Below are 13,937 nucleotides of genomic sequence, written 5' to 3'. Positions count from 1 at the left end.
CTACTATGCAAATCAAACACATTGCATATGAGACCGTGCATTTCCGGACCGGTTTACAGAACACTGTCAACTTGGTGCCACATTTTTTATCAAAAGATACAAAAGTCGTGAGGCTAACCTTGTTGTTGTTTCTTTTTTTATTTCATATACAAGATCTAGCAGGAAACACTTACATAATAAAACATATAATATATAAACAAAACAGTTATAATTTGTTTACCAGACGTAAAAAATAAAACACGAGGAGCAAGTATTAACAGTAGGGCCTGGCTCATTTCATGGCATCTGCAGCATGATCTGCAGGCAGTGGCAAGTACTTCCGGCATCTGCCACAGATGTCACTACTTGCATGCCGAGGCATCTGCTGCTGCTGAACGGGAGTTGCCACCATGGTTGCCACAAGATGCCAGAGTAAGAGAAGGTTTACGGTAGCTGCCACTCGCCTTCCGTGGCAAATGCTGCTATTTAAAGCCGTATTTATCGTGTAAAATGTCGCTGTTTAGGCATGACTTTATCGAACTGAGCTGTACACAGGGCTGATGTGCGATTTCTATTTTTCAAAAAGATTATAAATTATCATTTCTATTCAATTTTACTTGGAGTACGTGGTTTGCTAAAATAAACAAAGGTGCTATATTTATGATAATAATACTCATGATATATATTATAAGTAAATAAAGACAATTTATTGACATTAAGATCTATCATTGTTATTAGTCATTAAGTCATTAAAACTAGCTGCACCTTTACCAGCTTTGATAACACTTTAATGATCAATCATTATAATGAAAACATGTAATATCTACTTTAAGTATATTTGTATGCTAATAATTTTGCGCTTTTACTTGAGTAACATTTTAATGCAGGACTTTAACTTGTAACAGAGTGTTCCTGAGTCATTCTACCAGAAACGTATATATTTCCACATCTAAATATACTGAAGAAAAATTATTTCTTTCTTTCAATTTCAATAACAGGTCATATGGAGAACATGTTAAACTGTTAGGAACACATATTGTCCCATCTCAGCATGTTTTTATTATTGAATAAAATGAGTTTCACCCTAAAGATGTCAGGCCCTGTCACAGACAAATGTGAGTACGGTAGAATGGTTTCCTAATATATTTTTTTAATACAAATAACATTTTCCCATTGATCACATGTCCCTGATTGTATCTAAAATGTTTTTTAAATCCCTTTAAGAATTCTTAGCAACCTATCAGCTAACTGTAGTGGACGGTAAGGAAAGAATAATCACCAGGTAGTCATATTGTTGTAAAGAAAATACTTTTACACCAATTCTTTTTCAAAACAGCTGATGTGGATATGACCCCCCACCTCCAAGCTCACAATTGTAGAGGTTATTTCACTTAAAAAATAAATAAATAGTCAATTTCTGTATTCTAATTTCCTGTGTGACAGGACTGACCCTGTCGTGACAGGGTTGACAGCTTGTGACAGGACTGACTTAATAGATTGAATTGATTCAGAAAATGTATGTTTGTATTTTTTAAATCTTGTTTTGGTAAGTTTTCCTTTTTAAAATTATTATCATGATTCAATATTAGACTGATGTGGTAATAATCATTTAAGGACACACGATAAGATTTGATAGAAATGTATTGATAACTGCTCGAAGCATTGTTTTAATAAACACATTTATTACAACATAACATTGGTAATCTACAATTCATTGAATCTAATAATTGATTAATTGTCAGCGTAAAAAATGTTTTTCAATTAAGTAATTTAACAGTTCAATACAATTTCATTCTGTTTTTGAAAGCGAACAAAACCAAAACACACTGCATGCATGTCATTATTTCAATTGGAAGTAATGACACGTACGAGGAAACATTTTTTCATCCCTCTATTTTGCCAATTTGGCCCAAACTTCTTTTTTTATCTCATGATGACGGCTGGTCACAGGCTGAGGCGGTTGAATGAAACAAATTACATCCTCAAATAGGTACCAGATCATGTCTCCTCTTGCAGGCCAAAAGAACCTGTTTACTCCAGCGCTGTGCATGCATTTCACTTAAAGCTCATCAATGGCAGTAATGATGCCAGGATAGAAATCACTGTCATATTTTTCTATAGTCTATTTATCTTTTTGATGACGGGCATTATGGGCGTTGATGAATCTGGGATGCTGGGGGTTATGGCAGAGTGCTTCGACTTGCACAAAGCCAGGTGCTTTACAAAGTCTGATTTGCGCGCCAGCATGGATTGGCAGCAGCTGCAGTGGAAATGTATACCGGTCGGCAATTTAATCCACATCTCTGAATGGTATACCCTTAAACATAAGAACATAGAATTGTAGTATTATTATTTTGTGATCATATTATTTAAAAGTGTAAATTATGAATACCAAACATCTGGATCAAGTAACTGGTCACCACAAACAAATCATAGGACTTGTTTTGATTTATTGCTCAAATGGAAATGATCATAACATCCAGGCTGCTTTTAATGAAGACACATTGCAACTCCATTTGCATTTCACAAGAGAATGTTTGCTAACTTTACCTTCATGGAGAACTGCACGGTGGAAGTGGCTCTCTAGATGGCTTTTGACCTTGCTGTGTTTGGTTGGAGAGAACAAACCAGAAACACAGAACGGGCAGTGAAAGTCGTTGCAACAAGTCGTGCACCGTTGAAGGTCCGGCAAGGATCTCCCCTCTTGGATTGAAATATGCATCTTGAAAAAGAGAGAGCCTAATTGGTCAAACTGAACATTTTGAAACAATTTCACAGACAGACATAAATTAGGCCTAATTGTTAGATTCTGACACGACAGATTCTAACCTACATAATAGGCCGACATAACTGACTAAAACACCTCATGCAATATTACAAAACATATCAAAATGATGAGACTGTCTGATAAACGGTAAACAGGCAGTCAGCACAGTGAAGATTATTTACAATGAATTCAAATTGTAATACAATGACTATTAAAGAAGCATTTACACTGAAGACAGAACTTAGGCTACTGCTGATTTAACGTAGCGGACGCACAGATCATATTGACATGCTTGTCATCCGTTGAAGTTTAATTAATTAGCTGACTATAATTAATTATCAGGGTTTGGAAGTTTACTTTTTAAAAATGTAGTAGGTTACAGATGAGTAATTACCCTGTTCAAAATGTAATAAGTAATGTAATTTGACTATGTAACTATTTCTATTGAAATTATAATGTTAATTATGGTTATTTTATGTTTTTTGTCACTTTGGATAAAAGCCTCTGTGAAATAACATAACTGTAGCGGCCAAAATCATATAGAAATAAAACAGATAATTAACTTGAAATAATACAGCCGCTGAGGCACTAGTTAGCGGATCTTACGCAGGGCAATGATCCAGGTCCAGACAAGATTCTCCATTTGTGCAGTTTATTCCGATAACAAAGTCGAACAGGTTTCCTATATCCCTTTTCCTTAAGCCTTTCCTATGGCTTTCCTTTTGCTGGCTTGAAACACCCATGTAAAAAACCGTTTGCCTACTAGTGCTCTGGCTCCCACCACCCACCTGTCTCCAATACAACTACACCAGGGGCTCTAATCCACCCACAAAATAACAGTGCCAGAAAAAAAAAAAAAACAGTTTGAGAAACACTGCGCTAGTGGATTGTGAAAGAAAAACATGTCTATGCAAACGTTATTAACAATTAAAAAAAAATTTTTTTTAATTAATCTTTTTTTTTTTTTTTTAATCATCTCGCGACCCTCGCTCGGGGTCTCGCGACCCCCACTTTGGAAACCCCTGCTCTAATCACCCAGTGCCCAAAATATGCCTTCAAAATAAAAGCATAGAAACTACTTCAACTTATGAAGCTAACTAAGAATACATATAAATAAATGATAATAATAATAAACAGCAAGAAAATAAATGTTAAACTATTAAATAATATAAAGAGAGATATATATATAGCTCCAACAATAACCATAACATACGGTTTCATTAAACAAATAAACAAAATGGTTAACAGTTGGTTTAGCAGCGAGTCATCATAGGCTAACAGATGACATAAGCACTTGTTGCTTGTATGGCTGTCCAATTCAATACAACAGAATAGTTGTTAACTTTAGAAAAACAACATGATTCACATTACTCACACTCTTACTGTAATTAGTGATTAAATTACTCAACTATGACACCTAGCTGGGCTTGCCAAAATCACGCTAGTTTCATTAAACAAATTATCAAATATGCTAACGAAGCTAATGCTTTTGCTAATGCTTTTGCCGAAAGCTACAGCTAACGAATAGTTGTTTTTAGAGACTTTAATACGGTTAGAAGCTATCATAAGCAAACAGATGTTTGTTTGTATTGCCTTAACACTATCATAGTTAATGTTAGCTAATCACACTTCATTTCAAGACACCGGAATTGTTAGCAACAATTTAAACAAATACAACTTTAAAAGCACTTCACATTACTCACATTCTCTGCGTTGACGTTCACGTTCATGTGAACGTGCTCCGTCACGTGCCGCCGTCACGTGCTCCGTCGGGCCTGCGTGTGCGGTTCTACAAGTGCGGTCCTGTAACTGTCTCCTACGCTGCAGCTTCATGCTACTCACAAGATGGCCAAAAACCGAGAGTAGAAGAAGGACAAAAGAAGAGGTGAGTGGATTAAACACGTGCAGAGGTTTCATTAAGTGTATTGTTGGCTTAGCTTACAGTTAATCACGAATCAGAAGTTATCTTATTTAACACAACAGCTGTAATCTTGGAAGAAAGAAACTCACAAAAAGACTTCAAAATGGGCGCCAAAAATAGTCTCAAACTATCTTTAAATAAAGGCTAAAAGCTATCGGCTAACAGCTACAGTCTTACAGCTATCGGCTAACAGCTACAGTTATTATTCCAGTTCGGCTCTGGGGGAGTAACAGTTGATTTGTAATGCTCAGCTGACTTTATGCTAGTTATTTATTACACCAGTTGTCTTTAAGACGGTTTGAGTTGTTGTGTTGGTGCTCTTTACCATATATATGGTTTTAAATGTATGCTAACTAGCTTATTAGCATCGCCATTCACCGTGACTTAGCATTTTTCCCATTGAAATGAATAGTGTTCTTCAGTTAGCAGCTAACACTAAGCTAAGCGACGGTTTAGATAAATAGATACACTTTATTTAATGATTTATCTTAAACTGGGAAATGATTGTGTCACAGCAGAAGTGTTTTCAGGCATTACACGAGTTCAACATATTTAAAAGATGCAATAAGATATAATAAAAATGAAGCATTAGCAGCAAGTATACACACAGGACACATATCACTAGAGTATCTAAAGAATACACAATATACAGAAAATACTGTATACATGGAGTTCATTAAACAGTCTCACTAGCTAATGTTTGCTTTCTGTGTTAACTTAGTGATAGTTACACACGGATAGCGTTATAACCGTGGTTCAAACAACCATTAATGTCACTTTCTATGTGAATAAAGTCATTTTAATGAAATAAAAGTGAACAAACTATGAGCTGTAAGTTAGAATGTAAGTTGCTACACAGATTATGATGAATTATATCTAAATATTTGTATTATATTAATAATAATTTACACAGAAAACCAAGTTTGTATCGTAATGGTTAAAAGTCATTTGCATGTAACGTTAATAACTATCTGACCTTTCTATAATTTCTCCTCTGCTTAGCATCACATTGACTAAATGGATCAATTTGGAACATGTTTACGTCACAGCAGCATAGATAAGACAAGGCACTGCACGTGATGTGATAAAACACTACATATAAGCATCTAGAAATAGAACATATCATTGAATAAACTCTTTGAATTCCTCCTCTTCACTCCTGACAGTTTATGATGAATTATATCTAAATATTTGTGTTATATTAATAATGAAGCAGCTCTGTGGTCTTCATCAGGACAGCTGATGAGCAGCATGGAGGAGAACAACGAGACCCCTGGAGCTCAGGTCAGTGTGCACTTCATCACAATATATTCCTAATTCCAGTGTTTCCGCCAGGCGGGTGTCTAGCCTTCTTGGTCATCCGTTGTCTCCCTTTCAAATTTGGGTTTTCCTGACCTTTGTGTTGACTCCCACCATAGATCCATTGGCCCTTCAGCATTGAAGTCTTGATTGGCCAGACTAATACATTTCTAATGTTAAATAAATTAAAATTATTCACAGTTAAGAATGAGATTTTAATTATTAATGCTGTAAATTTCCTTTTTAATATGTCTAACTATATTTAAAATGTTACCTTTTTATAGAAGTGATTATAATGTTATGCCAATATTTTCCTATGGTAAAGTTTCGTTTTGCACTTTTATTTTGGTAGTAATAAGATCGGGACTCTTATTTTTGAAGGAACTTTTACCGGAAGTGAATGGACAACATTCCTCTTTGCTTTTCGTTCGGGTTTATTTTGCGCTTTATCAGTTGAATCACTTTGAACATTTGTTTGAGATGTTGACAGGTTGGCCAAACTTTTTACCCCACAGTCAAACAACTTAATTTGCTTCGCCATTTTTCATACAAACAAACACACGGCGCACCGCGCATGCGAGTAAACGTGCATCACTTTCTGGCTCCTTAATCACACCAATGCACGTGCAACTTAAGTATCAGGTTCCGACTGGTCACAACAATAATTAAATATCACTCTTAATGCAACAAATAATTAACATTAATCTATTTTGGGGTGCACTTTTAGCTGTTTGCTGTCCTTATTTATGTTAAAAACTGCCACTGATGGCAACCAAAGGCCAAGAAGTGGTTGACGTTTTTTCTGAATGGTTGCCGATGGCAACCTAGCAACCGTTACTGTCGAGCCCTGCTCCGGTATGGGAACATTTTGGTGTCGCAGTTACGTACAAGGATGACGGACAAAGGCAGGTGGACCGAACCAAAGCTGTTTGTCGGCATTGTTCAACTAAAATTTGTTACGCGGCTGGCAATACATCAAACGTGCACACATTTGAAAAGGCATCACCCGAACGTGAATATCACCGGTACCAAAAGAAAAAAGACTGAAGTGCAAACCCAACTCCCGCTAGCATTTAAGCCTCCACCACTCGCAACAAGTTCAGACCGAGCCAAAGCTATTACAAACGCCAAATATCCTTATGTTGCCATGGTAGCAAAGCGCTACCTGGCTGTATCTGCTACCTCTGTCCCTAGAGAGGCTGTTCTCCACAGCAGGAGACATTATTAGTGCCAGCAGATCTGCCCTTTCGGCAAGCGAGTTCTTTTTTCTTTAAAAAAACATGAAAATACAATGACAAGCAAGTCATAATGTCAAACTGGCTGCTTAGGTACGAGTACAGTACAGTTCAAATACAGATTATTTCAGTTCATCGAAATGCTGCACCTTAATGTTTATTTTATTATATTTTGTATTTATTTGAGTGAATATTCACAGTTTAATAATAATTTAAAAAAAACATTTTATGTTTTGTGATAATTGTTTCTGCTGTACCGAAAACGTACCGAACTGAACCGTGACCTAAAAAACCCGAGGAACGTACCGAACCGAAATGTTTGTGAACCGTTACACCCCTACCATATACAGACATAAATAAACCAGCGACTGTATTCGCCATGACACAGACAGTCTGGGGTTTGTACTTGTTTAACTTCTGTCTAGTTTCTGAACAGATATGAGGAGCTCTGAGGGCTAACAGCTAACGGCTGATGTTGGGTTTGTGGTTCACATTGTCACTACCCGATCTGCAGCCCTGCCCTATCTGCAGTGCGCATGAGATGGTCTGCCATATTTTACAACTCCATACGGCAACTCTAATAGGACCAGGGCTCGACATTAAGGACTGCCCGATGGCCCGGGGCCATCTAGTATTTAGCTCGGGCAATGAAGCCTCACCTGCTGGTTGCCCGATCGGGCAATCTGTTATGCTAGTATCATGCAGCTCGCGGATCCAGTAATGAGTGACCCGACAGTAAAACTAAACATATCTATAACTAGTTTAGGTAGTTTGAGAGGTAATTAAAATAGCTACGAGTGATATTCTAACCTGAAGTCTGTGTTTTGTCCGCTCACCGCTGCATGTGATCATGCAGAGCTGCGTGTCGACTCGTCAGCAGCAGCTGATCTCTCTCTCCCGTCAGATTAGACTTCACTCTCGTTTATGTCCATATCGATCAGATCCAGCTAGTTCTAGCTAATGATAGGACTACCTGCTTATTAAAAGACACCTAAACAATAAGTGTCGCTATGCAACCGGGTGAGGCCACAAAGTATAGCGCAGCATTATGCATTTGTTTACATGCCCACCGGAACCCCGAGGCATTACCAACAGATAAACGCACAATCAACCCAGACAGGACATCTCTTTCTCCACATTAAGTGTTAGACATTAGAATTGACTATTATTGTCTGTCACATACTCTTCTTGTCTGTCACATAAGTGGCGCAACTGAAGCGGTATTGCGCTAAAGGGAAATTATTTTGACCGAAGAGATTTAGATTTGCCGGCTAACGGGAACTCTGACTTCACCATGTTGTGTGCTTCGCGGATGCGCTCGGCTCCTCTCGACTGCTGCTCGGGTCTGCTCGGTCAGCTTCCGGATGAGGAGGCATTCATTCGACCAACTTACAGTAGATAACATTACAAACATTTTTAACAGGGGCCATAATAGTGTAAATAATGTTTGTTTTGGCAGTTATAACTGAATGTAATGTTTTCTACTTTTTTACTTGACCAACAACTTAAGTATTTCTTATAGCTATGCAGGGCATGCAAGCGAGCAAACAAGAGCAAACAAACAAGTGAAATGAAGAATAAAATTGAAATTGTACAATATAATATTGTGGTGGTTCATCTTATAATTCAGTCTAGAGAATGCACCAGACAGCATCTACAGTAAGACCTGGAAAAATCTAAATGTTCTAGGGGGAGGCCCCCCAAACCCTTCATGCCATTTTGTCCGCGCGCATTTTTCAGGGCAATCTCTATTGGGCTCAGGGCCATCTGTAAATTAGCTTAGATGGCCCACAGGGCCATCTCCCAAAATCCTTAATGTCATGCACTGAGGACATTTGACGTCTAGACGGCTGCCCGATTTGCATCGTGCATGCGCGAGTCATAAACGTCTCAAATATCTATATACAAATATTTTGTTGTTTTATTTGAAATAAAATGAAGGACATTCACAGTTAATGTAATTGGATATAAACACATACATTCATAGTCAATATTTCTTCAGAATGTATGATAGCTGTCTAACAATAAAATGACCCAATAAAAGGAGTTCAATTATAGTGAAGTCACGTTGTAATAACAATAACTCATCTCTCTCGTTCAGATTAATATTGTCGGGTTTTTTGAGTGTTCTTTTTCTGCTTTGCCAAACGCCACTGTGTCAAATGTCCTATTAGAGTTGCCGTATGGAGTTGTCAAATATGACCATCTTGCACATGCGCACTGCAGATAGGGCAGGGCTGCAGATCGGGTAGTGACACACATTGAAAACGATGTCACGGCTCCGCCTACACTGCGTTACTATAGTTACTGCCCCAGTTCCTAAACTGTATTGGAAACGCAGCATAAAGTGAGCCTGGCCTACCAAGGCCTAACTATACCGTACTAAGCCGTGCGAGGCGCTGCAGTGGAAATGCGCCATAAGTGGATGTCATACATTGAAGACCTTTACAAGAGCAGTCTCAGTGCTGTGGTTTGGACGAAAGCCTGACTGGAACACATCCAAACAGTTATTTAAATGCAAGAAATTACTCGTCTGTTTAAAAACTACTTTTTCAATGATTTTACCTAGAAAAGGGAGGTTTGATATGGGCCTGTAATTGTTCATTACTGAAGCATCTAGATTCTTTTTTTTAAGAGCGGCTTAATGACTGCAGTTTTCAGAGCCTGTGGAAAAAACACCTGAATGATGAGACTTGTTTACTATGTGAAGTAGATCTGAGGCAAGGAAAAACATCTTGGAAAAATCCTGGAATAATATCAAAGCAGCAGGAGGAGGATTTCAGATGTTGAATAATGTTCTCTAGGTTTTTATCATTAATCTGATGGAACTGTGTCATGGTGTTTGAATTGATCTTAGGTTGACACAGAGGCAACTAGGGATGGGTACCGAGAACCGGTACTAAGTCAATACCGGTACCTGATTGGACGGTATTGGTATACCGTTAAGCCGCTATCGGTATTATGTGTTACGTCTACTTCCTTAGTTTAACTTTAAACCATTCTGGTTGGTTGGGAACCCTCATCCCATGTGATGTATCCGTTTTGAGACCCCTCTGATTGGCCATTGTAAATGCCTCTCAACAGCGCTCATATTATTGTTGTGAGACTCCCGCAGCAGGCATGGCGGACAGAGCAAAGCGATCAAAGGTCTGGGTGCACTTCAACAAATGTAGTGGCGGCGAGAGTCCAAGCTGCAATATATGCACTCAATTAGTTGCTTGTAAGGGGGGGTAAGTGTTTTGACTTTTCGTACAATGTCCCACTGTCTGGCTACCTGCATAAAGTCAAGTGCTCGGCGCAGTTGTCGGCGATATTTCGCTCCTCTGTTTTCATTTAAACAGCTCCTTATATCCGTTAGCGCAGCTAGCTAGCACCAGATGCTAACAACAACAATACACGTAAGGTCTCTCTCTCGCTCCCTCCCGGTCCTCCCGATGGCCAGTCGGTGCCTGCCGGTGAGCGTGGAGGCTGTCAGCATCAGCTTGTATATGGTATTTTAAACTCGATGCGCTCTGAAACTACGGGGCGGCAGAGGAAAAAAAATACACATGCGTATAATTTTTAGGGCTGTCCCGAATACCATTTTTTGGGCTCTGGATATTCGGTAGTAATCAGCAGCGAATATTCGGTATAAATATAGTATAAGAATATGGCAATTCTCCTTTATTAATAGCATACATTTATAAAAAAAAAATTTAAAAAACGAATATCCGTATAATGAAATTGAAACCCAAATAGTTTGCCAACAAACGAATATTCGGGTACAGCCCTAATAATTTTGAGCACCACATTATTGAAAAGTATCGATAAGAGTATCGAAAAATACCGGTACAGATAAGCAATACCGGTACCAGTATCGATAAAATCCTAACAATACCCATCCCTAAAGACAACACATTTGTTGTACCTGATGCAGAGGCACTGACTGCTTGTCTGATTTTCTGAATGGGGGGGATACTGACACTATGGGGTTTGTTAGTCTGTCGACGGTAGCAAACAAGGCAAGTGCATAGTTTTTGTTTTTGGCAATGATGTCAGAGAAGAAAGACTGTACTGCAATTTACAATTATAAAGGCCAAGTCTCTCTTTATAGATTTCAAAGTGAACCTGGAGATTTGTTTTTCTCCACCTACGTTCAGCTTTTCTACACTCTCTTTTTTTTTCTGTTCTCACGGTCATGGCCTTTCTCAATGGAGATCTTTTCTTCCCAGTCACTTTCTTTACCTTAGTTGGCGCAATGGCATCTATAACATTTTTTATTTTTGAATTAAAATGATCTACTAGCTCATTTACTGAGATGTTAGCAGGGGCAAGTGTGGAAGAAACATTCTGAGTAAACATTTGCTAAGTGTTTTCAGTTAAATATCGCTTTGTGGTTACATCTTTTTGAACATTTGTGTGAAAAGAAATAGAGCTCTCAAAGGAATGAACAGAGCGCAACATCAGTTACCACAACCTCAGAGATATTCAGACCCTTTGAGATTATTAAGTCCAGAGTGTGCTCCTTATTGTGCGTGGGCTCTGTCACATGCTGAGTCAGTCCATTGAATTGATTTATTTAAAACAAGGGAGAGTGTACATTAATCAACATATTAAAAACATGTAAAAGAACTTGAATTAGCCAAAAGGCTAGTTTTCATCGATAGTCCCTTTGCCAGATGGTGATTGACATCCTAAAAGCAATAATAAAAATACCACGACATTGTTATACCATTGTACATATTTACAATAGATGACATCACTTAATACAGATAAGAGCAAGTCATGATAATAAATAAAAAATGTACAATATGCACTCATACACACACCTACACCCACACACACACCTACACCCACACACACATCAGTGCTGACACTATGGCTGCACGATTTTGGGGGAAAATCTAATTGCGATTTTTGTGACAAATATTGCGATTCGAATTGCGATATTTGTTTTTAAGCGACCCAACGTAAGTTTATTGTAAAATGCGGCCATAACTTCGGCTAGGAAGGTCGTATCAACATGCTCCCGTCTCTAGCACCCCCGCAGCCCGAGCTACGAGTGAAAGAACTAAACTATCATGAAACTTCCTTTGTGTTGCTTTAAAGTCAAGCTTCAGTTTAAGATTCACCCTGTGATAGAAACATGTGATGGAGCATTACTAACCTGACTCAGATGGTTTGTTTCACCAAACCATGTAGGAATGCTCCATTTGAAGCCATTTGGAAAGGGCAGGCACTTTCAAAAATACTTGGCAAGTGATTGGATCAATCTGCCTATCACCTTCTATCATGGGCCACTTCTGATTGGTTAACAATGGCTGGTACATGTGGAGCACAGCACTTCTGATTGGTGTGAATGACTGACACACAAACAAACAAAAAAATCGCAGGCTTTGCGATTTGATAATCGCATCATTTCAAATCGCGATTTCGATTTAAAATCGATTAATCGTTCAGCCCTAGTCTAAAGCATAAGTCAAGTCTCAAGTCTTTTATCAATGTTAGTCAAGCAATTCACAAGACAAAAAATACGTGAGTCAAGTCATGTGACTCGAGTCCCCCACCTCTGGTATATACTTTGTTTAGAATATTGCTGTATCACTGTATCAAATTTAATAAACACAGTTAAGTAGTATTTTGTTAACTCAAGTTTTATATTAAGTCAGTTTTTATTGTGTTAACTTGTGTATATATGATTTTTAGATTGACTTTCTCTCTTTCTCTGTCCGTCTGTTCTAGAAACCGAAAGGAAGCGAGAGACGTCACAGCTGTCAGCAATGTGACAAGTCCTTTACAACAGCTGGAAATTTAAAGCGCCACCTGCGTATTCACATGGGAGAAAAACCGTACAGCTGTGAAGAGTGTGGGACAACTTTCAATCAATCAAGTCATCTCAAAAGACATCAACTTATTCATACTGGAGAAAAACCGTACAGCTGTGAAGAGTGTTGGACAACTTTCACTACATCAGGTCATCTCAAAATACATCAACGTACTCATACTGGAGAAAAACCGTACAGCTGTGAAGAGTGTGGGACAACTTTCACTCAATCAAGTGCTCTCAAAAGACATCAACGTATTCATACTGGAGAAAAACCGTACAACTGTGAAGAGTGTGGGACAACTTTCCCTACATCAAGTGCTCTAGAATCACATCACCGTATTCATACTAGAGAAAAACCGTACTGGTGTGAAGAGTGTGGGACAACTTTCGCTACATCAACTCATCTCAAAAGACATAAACGTATTCATACTGGAGAAAAACCGTACAGCTGTGAAGAGTGTGGGAAAACTTTCAGTCAATCAAATACTCTAGTATCACATCACCGTATTCACACTGGAGAAAAACCGTACTGGTGTGAAGAGTGTGGGAAAACTTTCGCTACATCAAGTCAACTCAAAAGACATCAAGGTATTCATACTGGAGAAAAACCATAGTGGTTTAAGAGTGTAGGAGCCGCATTTAAGCATATTTTGTTTTTTCACAGTTTACAATAAACAATTCCCATCCATTGGCCTTGTGTTGGGTGATTCTTTTTTCCATTACAGATCCCATCCCAACAGCGCCATCTGTTGATGTAACGTCAGAATTGACAGGCATAATGTTCACTGTTCCTTTAAGTTTCGTTTTCTGGCTGTCCGTCTGCCGACAGCTGTTTTAAACAGCTGACATTATTGCAGCATTAAATCCAAGCCATTGTCCGATACAGCTTATGATTCCAATACACAATCCAGTTTTAATGCTGCTCATACC

At 38.3% G+C, this 13,937-nt stretch overlaps 2 long non-coding RNA genes across 2 annotated transcripts; one reads left to right on the top strand and one right to left on the bottom strand.

The window, feature by feature from the left end:
• Positions 1-168: 168 nt before the first annotated feature.
• Positions 169-4,580, bottom strand: LOC307026336. Its single transcript, XR_013804385.1, has 3 exons — positions 4,450-4,580; positions 2,530-2,701; positions 169-2,296 (listed from the first exon to the last, which is right to left on the bottom strand). It is a non-coding gene; the product is annotated as an uncharacterized lncRNA (long non-coding RNA).
• LOC307026337 lies at positions 4,497-13,060 on the top strand. The gene is made up of 3 exons (XR_013804386.1): positions 4,497-4,631; positions 5,902-5,951; positions 12,923-13,060. It is a non-coding gene; the product is annotated as an uncharacterized lncRNA (long non-coding RNA).
• Positions 13,061-13,937: the final 877 nt, after the last annotated feature.

Source organism: Notothenia rossii (genome assembly GCF_949606895.1).
Source record: "Notothenia rossii genome assembly, chromosome: 12".
NCBI lineage: Eukaryota > Metazoa > Chordata > Actinopteri > Perciformes > Nototheniidae > Notothenia > Notothenia rossii.
Note: the sequence above shows the minus strand (reverse complement) of the source record. Positions and strands in the feature narration are given on the sequence as shown.